We start from the raw sequence: 22,909 nt of genomic DNA on the forward strand, positions 1-22,909 counted from the left end.
TGCTAGATACCCCATACAGACATTCCCCATATTCAGAAAATAGACCAAAAACTTCCATATATTAATATAATCTATATAATTATATGTAATATAAAATAGACAAAAGCTCCTGTTATTAATATAATATATAATTATATATAAATATTAATATAATATATCATTATACATATAATCATTAATATAATTTATAGGAGTTTTTGATCGATTTTCTGGAAATAGAGACTGTCTATATGGGGTAATCTAGCAGGAAAAAATATAAATCGGGAAAAATTTGAACAAATGTCTTGAAAATGTACTTCAAAAGATAATATTCAAATGAAGCATGTGAAGATATGTTCAGTATTTAGTTATCAGAAAAATGCAAGTTAAAAATCACAATGAGACACCATTATATATTTAGTGCTATTTCTTTAAAAAATGAAAAAGTTATTACATATGTAAAGCATCTAACCTTTTATTTTTTTTGTTGTTAAACATCAGCTCTTTTTTTTTTTTTTTTTTTTTTACTTTTATTTCAGGCTTCAGGGTACATGTGCAGATTTGTTATATGGGTAAATTTCATGTCGTGGGGGTGTGGTGTACAGATTGTTTTGTTACCCCAGTAACAAACATAGTAACCAATAGGTAGTAATAAGCATATTACCCAATAGGTAATTTTTTGATCCTCACCCTCCTCCCACTCTCCACCCTCTTGTTGGCCCTGGTGTCTATGTTCCCTTCTTTTTGTCCACATGTACTAGATAAATAGCTTCCACTGATCAGTGAGAACATGCAGTATTTGGTTTTCTGTTACTGTGTTAGTTCACTTAGGATAATGGCCTCCAAGTCTCTGCATGTTGCTGCAAAGGATATGATCTCATTATTTTTTATGGCTGTGTAGTATTCAGTGGTGCATGTTTCTTTAGGCAGTCTACACTGATGGGCAGTTAGGTTGATTCCATGTCTTCACTATTGTGAACATTGCTGCAGTGAACATATGTGTGCATGTGTCTTTATGGTAGAATGATTTATATTTTGTTGGATATATATCCAGTAATGAGACTGCTGCATTGAATGGTGATTGTGTCTTAAGTTCTTTCAGAAATCTCCAAACTCCTTTCCACAATGGCTGAACTAATTTATATTCCCACCAATAGTGTTATGTTTTCTTTTCTCTGCAACCTCGCCAGCATCTGTTACTTATTTTACTTTTTAATAATAGTCTCTGGCTGGTGTGAGATGGTATCTCATGGATTTTATTTGCATTTATTTCTCTAACGATTAGTGACGTTGATCATTTTTTCCTATGATTGTTAGCCACCTAAATGTCTTTTTTTGAAAAGTGTCTGTTCATGTCCGTTACCCACTTTGTAGGGAGATTGGTTGTTTTTTTGCTTATAAATCTGTTTAAGTTCCTTAAAGATGCTGAATATTAGACCTCTGTAGGATACATAGTTTGTAAGTATTTTCTCCCATTATGTAGGTTGTCTGCTTACTTGGTCGATATTTTGCTCTTTAGTTTAATTAGGACCCTTTTGTCAATTTTTTTGTTGCAATTGTTTTTGACATCTTCATCATAAAATTTTTGGCCAGTCATATGTCCAAAATGGTATTTCCTAGAGTATCTTCCAGGGATTTTATAGTTTTAGATTTTACATTTCAGTCTTTAATCCACCTTGTGTTGATTTTTGTATACTGTGTAAGGAAGGGGCCAAGTTTCAATCTTCTGCAAATGGCTAGCCAGTTATCCCAGCACCATTTATTGAACAGGGAGTTCTTTCCCCATTGCTTGTTTTTGTCAAGTCTGTCGAAGATCAGATGGTTGAAGGTATGTGGCATTATTTCTGGGCTCTCTATTCTGCTCCACTGGTCTATGTGTCTGTTTCTGTATTAGTACCACACTGTTTTGGTTACTGCAGTCTTGTAGCATAGACTGAAGCCAGGTGATGCCTACAGCTTTGTTCTTTTTGCTTAGGATTGCATTGGTTATTTGAGCTTTTATCTTATTCTTGTTTCATATAAACCTTAGAATAGATTTTTTTTTCAAATTATGAAAACAATGTCATTGTAGTTTGATAGGAATAGCATTGAATCTGTAAATTGCTTTGGGCAGTATGCCCATTTTAATGATATTGAACCTTCCTCTCCATGAGCATGGAATGTTTTTCTATTTGTTTGCATCATCTCTGGTTTCTCTGAGCAGTGTTTTTTTAATTCTCGTTGTAGAAATCTTTCACTTCCTTGATTAGCTGTATTTCTAGGCATTTTATTCCTTTTGTGGCAGTTGTGAATGGGATCACATTCTTGATTTGACGGTCAGCTTGGTTGTTGTTGGTGTATAGGAATGCTTTGGATTTTTGTTCATTGATTTTGTATCCTGTAACTTTGCTGAAGTTGTTTATCAGATCAAGGAATTTTTGAGCAGAGACTATGGTGTTTTCTACATATAGAATCATACAGTCTAGAAACATCGATAGTTTGACTTCCTCTCTTCCTATTTGACTGCCTTTTATTTCTTTGTCTTGCCTGATCACTCTAGCTAGGACTTCCAGTACTATGTTGATCAAGAATGATGAGAAAGGGCATCCTTGTCATACTCCAGTTTTCCAAGCTAATGCTTTTGCTTATTCAGTATGATGTTGACTGTGGGTTCCTCATAGATGGCCTTTATTATTTTAAAGTGTGTTCCTTCAATGCCTAGTGTGTTGAGCATTTTTAATACGAAGGAGTGTTTAACTTTATCAAAATATTTTTTTGCATCCATTGAAATAATCATGTGGTTTTGTTTTTAGTTCCCCTTATGTGATGAATCACATTTATTGGTTTTAATATGTTGAAGCAACCTAGCCTCCCTGAGATAAAGCCTACTTGATCATGGTGAATTAGCTTTTTGATGTGCTGCTGAATTCAGTTTGCTAGTATTTTGTTGAGGATTTTTGCATCTATGTTCATCAAGGACATTGGCAAATATCCATATGATCTTTGACAAAGTTGACAAATCAAGCAATGAGGAAAGGACTCCCTATTCAATAAATGGTACTGAAATAACTGGCAAGCCATTTTGAAGACTGAAACTGGAACCCTTCCTTATACCACATATTCAAGATGAATTAAAGACTTAAATGTAAAACTCAAAAATATAAAAACCCTGGAAGATAACCTAGGCTTCTCTTTTATAGGTGAAAATACAAGTTAGCACTACCACTCTTGAACTTTTGCATAATATAAATTATGTACAAATATATGCATTAACCATCACCCTGTAATTTTTATTTCTTTATCTACTCAAGTATCTACTCATCCAAGCACATGTATAAGAATGACGCCATCTGCATTATCCATAATGCCTTAAATTTCCATCATGAGGATAATGGATAAATAACTAGTGCATTCATGAAATGAAACACGATAGACTAATGACCTTCAAAGTGTGGTCTCTGGGCCAACAGCGTCAGTACTACCTGAGAACTTGTTAGAATTGAAAATTCATGGGCCTACTCCAGATCTACTGGTTTGGAGATTCTGATTTGGAGAGTCTGGAGGGGGGCCTCTAGATTTCTCTGTTTAGCAAAACTTCCAGATAATTCCGATCCATACTTAGGTGGCCACACACTGCTTTCTATGCAAAAAAAGAATATATATATATATATATATATATATATAAATCTGCTCTCTGTCATACCTTGAATAAATTTGTGGTTAGAGTCTAAGAGGAAGTGTAAGAGAGATTCTGGTATAATTTTCTATTTGGATCTAGTTACAAGTTTACTTTGACCAAAATTCATAAATACATTCACATATAATTTTCCCATTTTGTATTTGTATGATACTGAAATACTGTAAAAACATAGTTGCTTTGATATTGCATACTCAGCTGCTTTGATATTGCATACTCAATAATGGGTGTTTATTATCTCACTTAAATTGGATATTACACTCTACATGCAGGATAAAGTGTATTTGTTTCAAGAAAAAAAGACTACTTATTTTAAGAAAATATAGCCAGTCAACCTATTATATTTTGAGTGCATGTTTGTGTATATGCTATGCTTTAATAAAAACTTTACTGAGAAATTAAGTAAATATACTTCCTTGGCAATCATCCATGTGAATGTTGTTCATCAGATGGTACTGATGGTTTTATTTGTTGATCACTGCCATGTGGTAGGCATTTCACATACCACTTTACTAAATCCTGCTACTAAATAAATGGTATTCCTATTTTGGAGATAAAAATTGCTGAGGCCTGGGGAAACTATATAATGTCCTCAGAATAGTAAGTGGCAAAAATCAAGATTGGAAACTCAAGTCTGTCTAACTTCAAGTTCATGATCTTTCTACAGTATCATGTGGTCATATAACAGAAGTAGAGACTGGTATTTTCCCGGTAGGTGCACAAAATAATTGCTACATCGACAGAGGATAAGATGGTAGAAGAGGCAAATGAGGTTGATGCTGCTAGGAATATCATACATTCTCCACAAACTAGCTCATATTTATAGATTATCATGTTTAGAAGGCATCTTCAATGTCATGAATTAAAATTCATTCCCTTTGAAATCAATTCCATAAACTAGGAACTCAGTTTTTCACTTCTCTCTTTCATTACACGATCTCTTTTCAATACAGTTTTCCTTATTAGAAAATATTTTCTTGTATTGAGGTGAAACACTGTACAAATACATCACAAATTAGCACATATACAAAAGAAAGCTTGTACAGAACATAAATTTGTACAAATATTATAAAAATACACTGTGCTTTATACCAATGATCCCAATTCTTCCTATTTTAGTCATATAGGGAAACATTTTTTCATATAACAGAATATCAAATATTTAAAGTAAACCACTATTTTGTTCTTTGAGCCTTTCTCCTTGCTTCTTCCAACCGTTTTTAATATTACCTGATTTCCGAGTCACTTCATCATCCTGATCTTTCCCCTCTGACTCTTTCAATTTGTTCATGTGTCCTTTAAAGAATGGTTTTACTTAGGTATTGTCTAAAAAGCAAAGTAGAACAGAAACACTTCATTTATCTTGTTCCAAACCTCAAGTTCCTATCATTACACCAGAGAATTCCAAGAACTAGAAGCAAAGGAATTAGCCTTTTTTGTTTAAGATGTGCTTTGGTTTGGATCAGGTCCTTGTGAGAGCTTAGGCTGAGGCAATATTTTAACAATTTTTATTATAAAGTATAAAAATTTCTCATCAGTTGCTCAAAGCAGCTGTTGCCATAATTAAAGGAATACCCAAGATAATTTATCATAGAGTCCTATAAACAGAATGCCTGGCAACTAATGTGCATATACTTTGAAGCTGTGTGAGCTAGACACGTGGTTTTCCCTCTTTAAGCATTAACTTCCATACTATTAAAAATGGGTTGTATGAATTACATGAAATAACATCAGGAAAGTAATAGAGTTCAATACATATTAGATCCATTTCCCCTTTCCATAGTTCCCTAAAAGACACAAAAATGCAGGGCTAGTTTATTCAAATGGCACGCCTCAACATAACCATCACACACACAGCCATCATCATCATCACCATCATCAAAATTATTTGTTGCCTGTTCACTGTGTGCGACATTTTCTCGGGCCTTTGCATGGTTTATCGCATTTCATTTAATTCTTAAATTAATCTCATGTGGCAGTTATATTTATTAAACCCATGTGACATAGGAGAAAACTAAAGCACAGAAGGCTTACTAACATGGCATGCCTTTGTTTACAGCTGATAAATGATGTCATGCAGTTCGATTGTCCAGGTTCTAAAGATCCACATTCCTAAAAGAAAGCTCTAAATCTAAATCTTCGTTACCTATACATTTGAGCATACATGCTTGACTCATTCAAAGAGTTATTGAATACTCACTATGGGGCAAGCACATATATATTTAAATAAATATAGATAAGATACAGTTTATTTTTCCATGGAGCTCACATCCTAGAGGTGACAGTGATATTGATGCAATTAAACCAAAAAGACAAAGGGAAATTATAATATGTGGTGATATGTTCTGTATAACAGTGGAAAGCTCTTAAAAGTTAATAGTGATAAAGGATCACGAGGCGAAATCTTTCTAAGAAACAGAAACAGAAAATGCAAATATTCAGCATCTAGCAAAATAAATTCCATATTTTAGACAACTTTTAATTAGTTTGGTATAACAAGAGTATGGAATGAAAAAAGGCTCCTCATGTGATGAGGCTGAAAGCTGATTAGGGGTCAAATCTAGACATAATGATTATGAGTTTTGGAATTTATCCTTCAAATGATATAGACCTTCTGAAGGACTTTTATCATGGAAATAATGGGAATAGTTTGGGGTGTTATAATATCTTTCAGGCAGTGTGGTGGAAATTGATGAGAAGACAGAGTGGGATGGACTGGGAAATCTGGTATTGGAGAGATGAGTTTGAAATCTGCAGAGTTTCTATAAAAAAAAAAAAAAAATAGGTGCTGAAGCACTGAAGGTGGAAGACAGAGGAGACAGGTTTAAGACATAAGCAAGAATTAAATAATAAGACCATCATGCTGAACAAATGGATGCGGGTGTTTTGTGGTGATGAAGTGAAAAAATAGAAATAAATAAAGATGAGATAAAATGCATCTACCATGACATGCCCATAATCTTGTTTTCACTTTAACTATAATACCCTGGAGATATTAGCAGCCCTTTCCTTATTTTCCCCTACCTCTGCTTTTCCTCTCTCAAGGATTAAACCCTACTCTCTCAGTCAGAGTTTCAATATTTCTCCTATTTCCAGAATAAAACAAACTAGAGAAAAGAACTAAAGCCTGGCCAACACGGCGAAACCCCATCTCTCCAAAAAATACAAAAGTTAGCCGGACATGATGGCAGGTGCCTGTAATCCCAGCTACTCAGGAGGCTGAGGTAGGAGAATCACTTGAACCCGGGAGGTGGAGGTTGCAGTGAGCCAAGATTAAGCCATTGCACTCCAGCCTGGGCAACAGAGTGAGACTCCGTCTCAAAAAGAAAAAAAAGAACTAAAGCAACTTTAAACTCAGTAAGACTTAGATTCAAGTGACTTTCCCACATATATAGAATGCAAGTAGAATGAAACTTTCAAGTCTACTACAGACAAATTGTTTTTCCTGGGTCAATCCCCTACCCCCTATCAGACCAACCAGTGATACCCCATCCCTGAGTTTCAGGGCTTTTAATCTGCTTCCCTCTAACCTGGAGCAAAGCCATTGCTCACCAACGACTTCTAGGTCATGCTTTTCATATTTATGCTCTTATTCAGATAATGAGATCTCTGTGCCTAAGACTAGTGCTTATGTTCACATGTTATGCCATAATTCTTATTGTTTAGCTTTGGTTTGGAATCCTTTTTTTTTTTTTTTTTTTTTTGAGACGGAGTCTTGCTCTGTTGCCCTGGCTGGAGTGCAGTGGCCAGACCTCAGCTCGCTGCAAGCTCCGCCTCCTGGGTTTACGCCATTCTCCTGCCTCAGCCTCCGAAGTAGCTGGGACTTACACATGCGTTTTCTTGCAACTTCCTTAGTATTTCACACCTCTCCTAAGACAATGACGATTTTGCCAGGTCTTAGGAAATAAAACACTGCCAGAAAGTCTCATCCCAGGGCAGGGAGCTATTTACCTATTTTTCAAATTTTGCCAAAAACAATCTTTCTGAAATTCTGAATATCTTCTGATTGCCTTCTCACAAATCATTACAGTCCTCTTGGAGCATCTTGATACATTTTGGCTTCCTGATATTGATCATATACCTGAGAAATTAATTTGGGGTTAGAATACTCCAGGGACAAAATTACGTCTATTGTCAGCCAAGCCTAATTTACTTACTCTGTCCTACACTAATCTAGCAATATGTCCCAATCTTGATCTGTTTCATCTTTTTATCACCCAGCAGTCATGCCCTGCTAATACTCACTTTGAGATGTCAGAGGCATTATCTATACATTTTATTTTCTCTGGGACTGACAGACATATAGGATGACCCTGAATTATGAAGAGATACACAGTGTAATTCTGAACATATTGCAGATTAAGCAAATATGCTGAGTCAATAATAGCATTCACATGGCTTGCTTTTTTGCATTTATCTTAACGGAGACTAATTTTGGGAACAGCTGCAGTAAAGTGTTGTTTGTAAAATAGTTTAAATTTCTCTAAATTTGAATTTCATTATCCTGTGATCTTAAAAATAAAATTCAATCTTTCATCTCTTCCAAAACATGTCTATTGATTAATCCAAAAATACGTTAGAGGGTGGAGCAATAACATGGAGACATGGGAACTCTCATACATTTGCTAGTTGGAAGGAATTTAAAATGATACAGCTGTGTTGGAAAACAGTTTGGTAGTTCCTCAAAAAGTTTAACAAGCGTTACCGTAAGGTATAGCAATTCTACTCCTAAAAAACATATGTTTACACAAAACTTTGTCTATAAATGTTCGTAGAATTATTCATGACAGCCAAAAATTGGAAACAACCTAAATGTCTATCAACTGGCGAATGGCAAATGAAATGTGGCCTATCCATGAAGTGGGATATTATTCATGCCTAAATAGGAAGAAGTACCGATATGTACTGCAACATGGATGAACCTTGAAAACATCGCACTAAGTCAAAGACATCACATATTATATGATTGTATTTATAGAAACTGTTCAGAAGAGGCATATTCAGAGAGATAGAATGCAGATTAATGTTTGACTAGGGAGGATGGTGAGGGAAAAGATGAGTGACTGTTAATGGGCACAATGTTTCTTTTGGGGTTGATAAAAATGTTCTGGAATAAGATACTGGTTATGTTTAACAACCTTGTAAATATACCCAAACCACTGAATTTTGTACTTTAAAGGTTAAATTTTATAGTATGTGAATTTTATCTCAAAAGTAAAAACAGAATAGGTCCAGGATGCAATATAATAAATAAAATATTTGGAAATGTCATAAAAATATCACTGGATTAGAGAATGTTAAAATTAGATATAAATTGAGCCTTATAGCCTTAAATCAAAGTGTACTAGATTTTTATGATATTCTTTTTTCCTTTATGATCATGTTATTTTCTGAAACCTAAAATTAGTTGCAACTTCCTAGAGATTTTCAAGGATTTCTAGACTCTTTCTTCTGACACATAATATAAAATGTTGAAGACAAATGTGGTTCTATTTGTCCCCACTATATTTCATCTTACTGAATGTAAGTGATTGCTTCAATCCATAAAAGGAAAATTATCTAAATTCTTCAATTCTGAAAGCTGAAAAAATGTACAATAATATAATCCATTCCCTCCTTTTCTTAAGGGATAGAAATAATGAGATCTGTATGTATTAACTGAGCTACTTCCCACCAGTATAGAGTTAGTGGCTCCACTGAGATTATGTTATAGGAAGTTTTCCATTAACTCATATTGATTTGTTATTCTGTCCTTTAGAGAATAGAGATCTTTCCTATATTTTTCAATGCTAACATATGATAAGTTTATGTCTTAATCTGTTTTTATTGTTGCTTATGACAGAGTACCTGAAACTGAATAATTTATTTTTTTAAAAAATTATTTCTTACAGTTACGGAGATTGAGAAGTCCAAGGTCTAGACGCTGCCTCTGATGGGAGCCTTCTTGCTGCAGGGGACTCTACAGTGTTCAGAGGCTGCGCAGACTATCACATGCTGTGGGAACCGAGCATGCTAATGTGCCAGCTCAGGTCTCTCTTTCTCTTTTTATAAAGCCTTCAGCTCCACTCCCATAATAACACTTTAACCTATTAACCTTTTAATCCATTAATCTATGAGTGGATTAATCCATTCATGAGGGTAAAACCCTGACGAGCCAATCACCTCTTAAAGGTCCCACATTTCAATACTGCCACCTTTCCATATCTTTCTACATTTGTGGATTAAGTTTCAGCAAGAATTTTGGAGGAAACATTCAAACCATAGCAGCATGTATTACATACATTATACTCTTATTCTAGTTGTTAATTAAATATGATGGTTAAGCCAAATATACCAGAGTGGGGCTGAGATACATACTCTGACCCCTGTCCATGCCTCTGATCTCCTCCCCTGACACTCTCCCTCTTAATTTTTTTTCTCCAGCCATACACTGGACTTCCTGTTTATCTTCTAAGACCTAAGCATTTTCTGCCTTAGAGACTTTATATTTAATATTTCCTCCTTCTGGGAAATGTTTTGCATAGAACTGCACATGGTGTGTTACATCACGTCATTCATATACCTACTCAGAGGACTTTGCTGACCATATTAACTCTCAATTACTCACCATCCCAAACCCAACTCCCTTCCTTTCCATTCCCTCACAATATTTTTCTTCAGAGATCTCATTATCACCAAAATACTTTTTTTTACGTTTTTTCTATATTGCCTTTCTCTCTCACTAGAACATAAGTGTCACTAAGAGAAGCTGAAGGACTTTGTCTCTTTAACTCTGTATCTCCAGCAATTAGAATAGTGCCTGACCCCTTTTAGCCCTCACTACATGAGTGTTGAATAAAAGAATTAGTCACTTTTATTTTATAAATAGGTTAAATCCTGAGATTTTGTTTTTAATATTCTGTAGATAATGAATATTTTGTGTTATACTTTTTGTTAGTTGTTTCCACTCTGCAGGGACAAGAAGAAAGGAAAGTAGGATGTAAGATCTATGAGATTTCTGATAGTTGAACTTCAAATTTACTAACATCAGCATTGATTACTAAGAGCCACTGTGGAATCTCTATCTGTGCAGGTGTTCACGCATAAATCAGAAGTGTATGTGTATGTTTCTTAGTTGCTGGTTAGAAGATATTTTCAAAATCCTGTGATGCGCTGTTAATCTGGTATATGTATTTTGACTCTTTCCAGTAAATTAATGTGACTGTGGCAATGAAGCTATTAGACACAAAAATACTGCTTCATCACTTCAAGTACGAGTAATCCAAAATATACCTTATTAAAGCATTATATTATTCTCAGCATTTTCCATAATGCATAGATATCAAAATGCTAATTAGAGCTACTGTTTTCTCATTGTTTACTTGTCACGGCTAAGGTAATTTCACTGTTTATATGAGAGCAGCGGGCTGTACAATCTTTCTGTCAATTGCTTTTACAATTGTGACAAATTATTATTATTTTTTTGGTTGGAATTAATTTGTTCCCAAGTCTGTTCCAGCTGGACATGTTTTATGTAAATATACTGGCACCAGTTATGTATCAAAAAGAGATTGCTTTGCCCCTGCACTCTTTGTCTTGAAATATCTGAAATATTCCTTCAACAACTGAGGTCCTGAACTAAACCTCAGTATTAACCATACATTGTGACTTGAATTGATTGAGGAATATCAGGAATCCCTCTTCCAAAAAAATTATCACAGCAATTCACTGATACTGACAATTTTTAAAAATAACGCTTTCCAGATGATCTTTTAAAAATGCAACATTTCCTAAAATAGCTTATTGTTTGGTATAAACTAACAGCCCATAAATTATTTTTCTGAAATGAGAGACTCAGATTGTGTGAATCATTGGATACCTGTAGGAAAGATTGTCACTGTGAGTTTAGAAATGGAAACCACAATACTGCTGTATCAGTTTGCTAGCACTAATATAACAAAGTATCAGAAACTCATGGCTTAACTAAGGGAGGAGACCACCCCTCATATTGCCTTATGCCTAATTTCTGCCTCCAAAGGAAGAAAAAGTAAAAACTAAAAGGCAGAAATGAAATCCACAAGCAGGCAGCCTGGCACCACACCCTGAGCCTGGTAGTTAAAAGATCGACCCCTGACCTAACCAGTTATATTATCTATAGATTGCAGACATTGTATAGGAAAGCACTGTGAAAATCCCTATCCTGTTTTGTTCCGATCTAATTACTGGTGCATGCAGCCCCCAGTCACATACCCTCTGCTTGCTCAATCGATCATGACCCTCTCACACACACCTCTTTAGAGCTGTGAGCCCTTAAAAGGGACAAGAATTGCTCACTCGGGGAGCTTAGCTCTTGAGACAGGAGTCCTGCCGATGCCGCTGACCAAATAAACCCCTTCCTTCTTTAATTCGATGTCTGAGGAGTTTTGTCTGTGGCTCCTCCTGCTACATTTCTTCGTTCCCTGACGGGGAAGTGAGGTGATGGTCCAGGCAGCTCCTTAGGCGACTTAAGCCTGCCCTGTGGAGCATCTCTGAGGGGGACTCTGACCAGCCTGAGCGACGCGGATCCTGAGAGTGCTCCCAGGTAGACATTTGCCCCAGTGGGTCGCCTTGCCAGAGCAATGTGTGGCAGACCCCCGTGGAGGATCAGTGCAGTGACTGAACACCAGGAAGGAACAGGCACTTGGAGTCTCGACATCTAAAACTTAGTAAGACTAGTCTTTGAAACTTGCCCACTCCGTTTGAGTGGAAGCGTGGCCTGATCACCCATAGCGTGCCTTTATCGGCACTTTGGTTTTGGTTTTGACTTGGTTTGAATTGCTTGACAGGACCAGTCTTGGTAACTTGCCCACTCCATTTGAGTGGAAGCTTGGCCTGATCACCCACGTTGTGCCTGTACCGGCACTTTGTTTTTTGTTTTTGACTTGACTTGGATTGCTTGATACTTTGGTTTTGGTTTTGACCTGCCTTGGATTTCTGGATACTCTGATTTTGGTTTTGATTTTGGTTTGGTGAAAACTGCGAAAGTGTGTGTGTGCCCTTTTTACCTGTTCTTTGTTTTGTGGTGTGCGTGTGGTGTGAGCATGGTGTTTTGTCTCAAAGAAACATAGGTCAGGCACAAATAAGCCCACCCTACTAGGAACTATGTTTAAAAATTTCAAAAAAGAATTTAAGGGAGACTATGGAGTACTATGACACCAGGAAAACTTAAAACTTTGTTTAAGATAGACTGGCCAGCATTAGAGGTAGGTTGGCCACTAGAAGGAAGCCTGAACAGGTCCCTTGTTTCAAAGGTATGGCACAAGGTGACCTGTAAGCCAGGGAACCCAGACCAGTTCCTGTACATAGACACTTGGTTACAGCCCCAACACACAGTGGTTGAGAGAACAGCAGCATAAGCGGATGGTAGAGGCAAGGAAAGACCAGCAGAGAGAGAGAAAGGAAAAAGACAGAGAGGAAAAGAGGCAAAAAGAGAGAGGAAGAGACAGACAAGGAGAGAGAGAGAAAGAGAGAGGTAGAGAGAGGGGAGAAGACACAGAGGCAAAAGGAAAGTCACAGAGAGAGAGAGACAAAGTCAGAGAGAGAAAGAAAGAGAGAGACATACAAGTAGTTAAGAAAAAGAAAAGTGTACCCTATTCCTCTAAAAGCCAAGGTAAATTTAAAACCTATAATTGATAATTAAAGGTATTCTCCCTAACCCTATAACACTCTAATACCACTTTGTTGTCAGTGTAAACAAGGGTGTATCCCAAAAGCACTGAGGCCTTCCTATCAAAAATCCTTAACCCAGTAACCCTCCATGGCCCAAATGCATTTGATCTGTAGTGGCAACTGCTCTGCCAACAACAACAACAAAAAAGCAAAAAAAAAAAAAAAAAAAAAAAAAAAAACTTTTAGAGGAAACCTTATTGTGAGCACACCTCACCTCACCAGTTCAGAAGTATCCTAAGTGGGGGGGGGGGAGAGGTGGGCGGAATTTATATAAAAAAGTATTATATGGTAAGTTCTTGACCTGAAATAAATTAACTGGTTGTTTAAAGAAAGAAATATTTGTAATAAGTCAGAAAGTTGAGGCATGTTGAAGAATTGTCTGTGAAAGTCATGAAAGAGAAAAATGTTACAAAAAAGAATTTATGCAAAAAAGTTGTATAATTTAGAAGTAACTAGGCCTCCTGAATGTAAAACTATTGAAAACAAATTATTGTTTTGAAGGTTTAAGCAAGTTTTAAAATGTTAATTGTAAAGAAAATTCTGTGTGTAAACGTATTAGCTAAAGTTAAAGAAGTATCATCCAGTTTTTCTGTGAACTAGACATTAAAGTAAAAGCATAACAGGTTGTTCTTAAAGCACCAACCTGCTCTTTAGCAAAAATTATAAAAGGTTAAAAAGAGTCTATAAAATCTTACCTTACGGTCAAACATTAAAAATTAAATAAACATGTCTACAAGGTTTTATTAAAATTAGGTTTAACACTAATAACACACTAATATAAAGATAAAATTTAGCTTATCTGGTATAAAAATCATGTGAGAAGCATTGTTAAATGTAAAATGGTATTTGGCTTTCTTTGGTTTAAAAACTAATAAAAATAGGTACTAAAGGAAATTTCTCAGTAAAAAAGTACTAAGGGACTATAAAGCCTACTGCCAAGGTCCCCACATGTAAAACAAAAGGTCAGTTCCTTAAAAATTACATACTTGGTTTATCTTCCACTTTACTTTGTCTCAAAAACTAAAAGTCTTTTAGCACAAGTACCACCCCTAGAATTTCCCGTAAACCAGCACCAGCCTGAGGATCATGTTCTCATCAAAGGGTGGAAAGAAGAAAAACTCGAGCCAGCCTGGGAAGGCCCCTACCTTGTGCTGCTAACCACCAAGACTGCTGTTCATACAGCACAAAAAAAAAAAAAAAAAAAAAAGGATGGACTCATCACATCCGAGACAAGAAAGCGCCACCCCCTCCAGAGTCATGGGCCATAGTCCCAGGGGAAAACCCTACCAAACTAAAGCTGAGAAAAATTTAACTCTTTTCATCTAAGAAAAATGTAACTCTTTTCATCTATTCTATTACTCTTTCTTCTTTCCTCGTTTTATTGCTGACCATCTAGTTATTAACATAACCAAGTCAATTTTGCATCAAACTATTGAATTTAATGCTTGCCTTGTTTTACCCTCTCCTGACTCTCCTCAGACTGGGCATTAGTAAACTAGGACCATTTAATTCGGGGAGATTTTGATACAGACCCCAGTGCCAACCAGGAGTCTTGCCCCCTGATGTAGAGCTTTCATGCCATAGTTGGTCCAACATCCTGTGGACCACTAAAGAGCAAGGATGGACGGCCCCAACCAGTTTTTGTAATTTCCTAAAACCATACATTCATTTTACTAGAGGATCATAGAAGTTAAAGTCTTAAAACAAACCTCAGCAATTAAGACAGGATACCAAGATGCAAATGCCTGGTTAAAATGGATCAAATATTCCAACTGCATGTTAAACAAAAGCAATTGTTGTGCTTGTGTGCACGGCAGGTCAGAGGCCCAGATTGTCCCCTTTCCACTAAGATGGTCCTCCAGTCGACCAGGTGTGGGCTGCATGGTAGCTCTTTTCCAGGATTCTACAGCCTGGAGTGATAAGTCGTGCCAAGCTCTCTCTGTTATATCCCAAAGTGCAGCATCCTGTGGGTCAGCCCCCGAGGGCCATCCAGCCTTTGTCTCCCAATACTAAGTTCACTTCGTGTCTCTCACGACAGGGAAGAAAGTTAGCATTCCTTGGAGACCTGAAAGGATGCAGTGAGCTTAAGAATTTTCAAGAGTTTATTAATCAGTCAGCCCTTGTTCATCCCGGAGTGGATGTGTGGTGGTATTGTGGTGGACCTTTACTGGGCACTCTGCTGAATAACTGGAGTGGCACTTGTACTTTAGTCCAGTTGGCTATCCCTTTCACCCTGGCATTTCATCAACCAGAAGAAAAAAACAAAATAAGACATCGTAAAGTGAGAGAAGCCCCTTATGAGTCTTTTGACTCTCATGTCTATTTAGACGCAATTGGAGTCCCACGATGAATACCAGATCAATTTAAAGCTTGAAATCAAATAGCTGCAGGATTTGAGTCAATATTTTCGTGGGTGACAGTTAATAAAAATGTAGGTTAAATAAACTACATCTATTACAACCAACAACAACAGGATTTTCATGAGTTAAAAGAAAAACTCATGTTGGCCCCAGCCCTGAGGCTACCTGACCTGACAAAACTCTTTATACTCTATGTGTCAGAAAGAGAAAAAATGGCAGTTGGAGTTTTAACCCAGACTGTGGGGCCCTGGCCAAGGCTAATGGTCTATCTCTCAAAACAACTTGACAGGGTTTCCAAAGGCTGGCCCCCAGGTCTGAGGGCCCTAGCAGCAAGGGCCCTGTTAGCACAATAAGCAGATAAACTAACGCTAAGGCAAAACCTGAATATAAAGGCCCCCCATACTGTGGTAACTTTAATGACTACCAAAGGACATCATTGGTTAACAAATGCTAGATTAACCAAGTACCAAAGCTTGTTATGTGAAAATCCCCACATAACCATTGACATTTGCAACACCCTAAACCCCACCACCTTGCTTCCAGTATCAGACAGCCCAGTTGAGCATAACTGTGTAGAGGTTTTGGACTCAGTTTATTCTAGCAGGTCCAACCTCCAAGACCATCCTTAAACATCATTAGACTGTGAACTGTACATGGATAGAAGTAGCTTCGCCAGTCCCTGCAAAGTGACTCTGAAGAAGACGACAAGCCCTGCTCCAGTCACTCCTGGAAGCTGACTGGTCCACGCACGGCTGAAGTATGAGGAAACTCATTGCAAGACTCATTTTCCTTAAAATTTGGACTTTTACAATAAGGACTTCAACTGACCTTCCTCAGATTGAGGACTGTTCCCAGTGTATACATCAAGTCACTGAGGTAGGACAAAAGGGTGCTATGGTTCTATTATTTTATGGTTATTATAAGTGTACTGGAACTCTAAAAAGAATTTGTTTGTATAATGTTATTCTATACAAGGTATGTAGCCCACGAAATGACCAACCTGATGTGTGTTATGACCCATCTGAGCCTCCCATGACCACAGTTTTTAAAATAAGATTAAAGACTGAGGACTGGTGGGGACTCATAAATGACACAAGTAAAATGTTAGCCAAAACAGAAGAAAAAGGGGTGCCCAAACAAGTCACCTTAAAATTGTGATGCCTGTGCTGTCATTAATAGTAATAAGTTAGGAATAAGGTATGGTTCTCTCAATTAGAAAAGAGGTTATATGGCAGAAAATAAGTACATCTGTCATACATTAGGACTGTGTGGAAATAAATGTAAATACTGGTCTTGTGTCATTTAGGCCACTTGGATTAAAAAAAAAAAGAAAAAAAAAAAAAAAGGATCCAGTCCACCTTCAGAAAGGAAAAAATGGCCCTTCTGTGCTAAGGGACAATATAACCCTTTAGAGCTAGCAATAACCAATCCCCTTGATCCTCACTGGAAAAAAAGAGGAGTGTGTGACCTTGAGGAACCGACAGGGCTGGACTGGATCCTCGAGTAAATACCTTGGTTTGAGGAGAAGTTTACAAACGCTCTCCTGAGCCAGTGTTTCAAACTTTCTGTGATGAACTAAATGTGCTAGTACCAGAAATTCCAGGATAAACAAGAAATTTGGTTTTGCAATTAGCCGAGCATGTAGCCCAGTCTCTCAATGTCACTTCATGTTATGTACGTGGAGGAACTGTAATAAGAGATCAATGGCCATGGGAAGCCTGCGAATCAGTACCTAGAGACCCAGTTCCCGATGAATTCCCGGCTCAAAAGAATCTTCCTGATAATTTCTAGGTCCTAGAAGCCTCAATTATTGGACAACATTGCATAGCTAGAGAAGGAAAAGAATTCACTCACCCCGCAGGATGACTTAGTTGTCTGGGACAGAAACTGTGTAATATTATCACAAAAACAGTCACTTGGTGGAGTTCAAATCACACAGAGAGAAATCCATTTAGTAAATTCCCAAAGTTGCAAACTGTGTGGACCCACCCGGTGTCCCAACGGGACTGGACAGCCCTCACTGCATTATATTGGATATGCGGGCATACAGCTTATGCCAAATTACCTGACCAGTGGGCAGGTAGTTGTGTTATTGGCACAATTAAACCATCTTTCTTCCTACTGCCCATAAAAACAGGTGAACTCCTGGGCTTCCCTGTCTATGCTTCCCACAGAAAGAGGAGCATAGATATAAGAAATTGAAAAAATGATAAATAGCCCCCTGAGAGAATCATGCATTATGGGTCTGCTACTTGGGCACAAGACGGCTCATGGGGATACTGGACCCCCATTTACATGATCAACCGAATCATACGGTTACAAGCTGTCTTAAAAATAATCACTAATAAAACCGGCAGATCCTTCCTTGACTATTCTGACCCAGCAAGAAACTCAGGTGAGAAATACTATCTATCAAAATAGATGAGCTCTCGACTACTTGCTAGCAGCTGAAGGAGAGGTCTGTAGGAAATTTAACCTTACTAATTGCTGCCTACAGATAGATAATCAAGGGCAAGTAGTTGAAGACAGAGATATGATAAAATGGGCACATGTGCCTGTGCAAGTGTGGCATGGATTTGATCCTGGGGCCATGTTTGGAAAATGGTTCTCAGCGTTAAGAGGATTTAAAACTCTTATAATAAGAGTTATAATAGTAATAGGAACCTGCTTACTGCTCCTTTGTTTGCTACCTGTACTTCTTCAAATGCTAAAAAGCTTCATCACTACCTTAGTTCACCAAAATGCTTCAGCACAAGTGTACTATATGAATCACTATCAATCTCTCTTGCAAGAAGACATGGGTAGCAAAAATGAAAGTGAGAACTACCACTATTGAGTGAGAGTCTCAAAGAGGGGAGTAAGGGAGACCACCCCTCCTATTGTCTTATGCCCAATTTCTGCCTCCAAAGAAAGAAAAAGTAAAAAGTAAAAGGCAGAAATGAAATCCACAAGCAGACAGCCTGGTGCCACCCCCTGGGCCTGGTAGTTAAAGATCAACCCCTGACCTAATCGGTTGTTATCTATAGATTGCAGACATTGTATAGAAAAGTACTGTGAAAATCCCCATCGTATTTTGTTCTGATCTAATTACCGGTGCATGCAACCCCCAGTCACGTACCCCACTGCTTGCTCAATTGATCACAACCCTCTCATGCACACCCCCTTAGAGTTGTGCGTCCTTAAAAGGGACAGGAATTGCTCACTTGGGGAACTTGGCTCTTGAGGCAGAAGTCTTGCTGATGCTCCTGGCTGAATAAACCCCTTCCTTCTTTAACTCGGTGTCTGAAGAGTTTTGTCTGCAGCTCGTCCTGCTACAAACCAACAGAAATTTATTTTTTCATAGTGCTAGAGGTTGGAAGTCCAAAATCATGGTGGTGGCAGTGTTAGTTTGTCCTGCGGACTTTAGGAAAAGGATGAATTCAAGGCCTCTCTCTTTGGCTTGTAGATGGCTCTCTTCTCTGAGTCTCAACACATCATCTTCTCTCTACGTGTGTCTGTCTCCAAGTTTCCCCTTTATATAGACACCAGATACTAGTCATATTGGATTAGGGGCCTACCATGCTGCCGTATGACTTATTTTAACTAACTATATCTGCAACAACCTATCTCCAAATAAAGTCACTGTCTCTATTCACATTAAGTGGAATTTTACATATCAAAATGAATTCCTTGATTTTCATGGTTATTGTGAAATAACCATGAACGCTATTTGGAGTAATTGATAAAACTTGAATTCTAGTGGGCATATTGGCAAGCCAAAAGACATTAGAATGGTGTTATGTGCTGAGAAATGCATGCCAAGTCAACTGTTCAGTATATAACAATGCTGTGCCCTGCTGCCAAACAAGCGTCTAACATATGTGCTTACCGAGATTGCTGCCTGGTACAATATTGCTAGAAAGATACGGTGTCAGAGCGTAGTGTGAGAGTGTGTTTTGCTTCTCAAACACATGCTGTGGAAATGAGAATTATTGAACTTTAAGAGCCAATTGTTGAGTGAAATAATTGCTGAGAAACCAGAACTGTTGAAAGAACAGCAGTTCATTAAGGCAGACATCTCAGAGGCCAAGAAAGCATCTATGCAGTGGGGGAGAATTTATGTAGCCAGATAGTAATATCTGTACATGAGAATCATTTTACATCTTTCAAATAAATGGGAACCCCAGTGTTCCATGAGGAAGACATAGCTGTTAACCATCACCCTCTGTGCCTGACTCAAGTGGGTCATTTCCTTCCTTAGGCTGATTACTTTTCTGACTGGGTCAAAAGCAGTATATGAATTACCAGGATTCTTCATCTTTACATTTGCATTAGCCCTGGAAAATAAGTAGCGCTCTAAATATGGAGAAATAGTTTCGATGTAAAATCCTTCATGAATTCTGATTGGCCCTGCACGATTTCTCTGTTGTCTACCTCCCCCATTTTAGCTTGTCCCCATGTTTCTCTTCACTGGGCTCTATTTATTACTTACAATTTCCCATGGTCTTTGCATTCTCCAGTCTTCACATAGCCTAGTCTCCTTGCCTAGAATGCTCTTCCTCCCCAGTTTTTATTCAATTAACTTCTTTTCATTATTTAGACCAGAGTCTACTTAGCAGCTCCTTCAGAAAGCTTTCCCTAAACTTCAAACTAGGCAAATGATTTGTGTCACATGTTCCCATAGTTTCACTATACTCCTACAGTGATTTGTTCATCTGGAATCTTTTGTCCAACTCTCTTAGCTATATGAGAACATAGAGTGTACCTGTCATGTTTAATACCATGTGTCAAGCAGCCAGCCCACTGTCTATTGAGATTATAGTGATTATGCTATGAAAGATTTTTGCATTAAAAAAAATTCCTGAAATCCATAATTATTTATGTAAAATTAATGAAATCAAGTAGCCACTTCAAAGGTACTGCAGCTAAAACTCTATGAAGAGTGAATGTAAAAGTACTTAGAGAAACTACCTTATAATAGTGGCCCATTGACTTATAGATACTTTTTGTACATAAATTATAAGTATTATTAGAATACAAACATCTCCTTTCTATTCAAGGGCAATGACATTGCATTTTTCCCCTTTATAGTCCCAGAGCATAGTTCAATCTTTTTCATAGACTAAAAATTATGATAAATTAAGTGAAATAAAAATTATTTGAAAACACTAATCACTTTATGAAGTAGACAAAGGTGAACTTAAAAATAGATTGAATTGGCCAGATGCAGTGGCTCATGCCTCTAATCCCAACAATTTGGGAGGCCATGCAGGGAGGGGTTGCTTGAGTCCAAGAATTTGAGACCAGCCTGAGCAACATGGTGAGACTCTGTCTCCACCAAAATAATTAAGAAAAAAAAATTAGCAGGACATGGTCTTGCACATCTGTGGTCCCAGCTATTTTGGGCTGATCACTTGAGCCTGAGAAGTTGAGCTGTGATTGCAACACTGCACTCCAGCCTGGGTGACAGGCTGTCTCCAAAAAAAAAGGTTGAATAAATTTAATAATTATATTAATTTAAAGAGTTATCAGAAAACACAAAGCTATCAATATACCTCTCTTTTCTCCCCATTACCAATCAGTGACACTTACATTAAAACTAGTTTAAGATTTTGGGTTCTGTTAAATCAATTGAAATAGAGAAAAATATATCAATAACGGTAATAAATATAAACTTACCAGTTAAACAACAGAGATTCTTAGATTTAAAAAATAAAAACTAACAATATAAACAAAATACAGACCTTCAATATAAACATATGGAAAGATTAAAAAGAAAATTATAGAGGAAAATGATACTATAGAGAAATACTAATCAAACACTGACTTGCATAGTAATATTAATATTACATATTTCAATTTTTAAATAAAATCTATATTGGAAAGACAGTTATTAGATTGTAATAGCATTTAACTTACTTAAAACTATAACAATTCTAAATATCTACAAAAAATAAAATGGCTTCATATGATATAAAGCAAAAATTAATAAAAATTAAATTGGAAAACTGAGAATTCTACCATTGGAATGAGAGACTTCAATAAACCTCTCTCTTAAATATTTATAACTACAATACAGAAAATCAGGAAAGGTATAGAGGTATATTGGGGCAATATAATTAAGCTTAACATAAATGGACATACTTAAAACTTTGCATCAATTAGAGAATGCCTGTTCCTCTCAAACACACTGGAGCAGTTTCAAGATTAATCATGGATTGGGTCTCAAATTCTGGGATGCAGGTAAAACTTTAGGGTCCACCCTGTGAAACAAGGACCAGCCCAGTCTCAAGCATTAGGAGGCTCAGCCTGGCTTACTTACATAAAAATTTCCATGAAAAGTTTCTCCCTTTTCCTCTACATGTTTTTACAAGTTATATTTTTCAGAAAATAAAAATTTTCAGAGACTGTTCTGGTTGTGTCTGTGTTTCTTGGAACTAAAAGAACTTCGTTAAACTTGAACTTGGTATTGCCCAGAACAGAATAGTTACAGCGCTGAGATTCTAAGAATGAGTGTTGATTATGATGAAGAAGGCTGTGTGACTGCCAGAAGGCTAGGCGTTGGACTACTTGGTAATCACTGCTGTAGAGAAATGTAAGAAAAGTAGTAAAGAGGAGAGTGGGTGGTAGGTAATTCCTTGATTTAAGGAAGCCTGCTTTCCTAGCCACTCTCCGCCTTCAGGTGCTTTGTTTCAGTCACAATGGTGGTCTTTCAATTCCTTGGGCATGGCTTTTACCAGCTTTCAAACTTTGAAACAAAGTTTCAAATTTGAAATTGTTCATGGAGTGTTCTTACTCCTTCCTCCAGCCAACTTCCTCCCTGAGGCCCAGTTCAGATGTTACTTTCTGTGAAAAAACTCCTTGAGATTTCTAACTAAATGTTTCCCCAGTTATTTATTCTTTATTTTGTTCATAGTATCTATCACTGATGCATTTATATGATCTTTGTCAACATATATTTTATACACACTTTATATTTGTTTATTCCACTACAGAATAAATGTTTTGAAATTAGAAACCATGTGATTTGTTCAACACTACATATTCAGTACTTAAAATAGTGCATGGCACAATTTAAAGGTAAAGAGAATTTTTCCTCCTACTCTGAGAATTTAAGCCTGCTGAAGTAAGCTGACAATGGATGGCTTAATAGAAGAAAAGGCATACAAATGCATTAATGTGAATAAGCAGAAGAGCAATACAGAACATGAGACTCAAAGAAGGCCCA

The sequence above is a fragment of the Rhinopithecus roxellana genome, chromosome 15 (assembly GCF_007565055.1).
Source record: "Rhinopithecus roxellana isolate Shanxi Qingling chromosome 15, ASM756505v1, whole genome shotgun sequence".
In the NCBI taxonomy this organism is placed as follows: Eukaryota; Metazoa; Chordata; class Mammalia; order Primates; family Cercopithecidae; genus Rhinopithecus; species Rhinopithecus roxellana.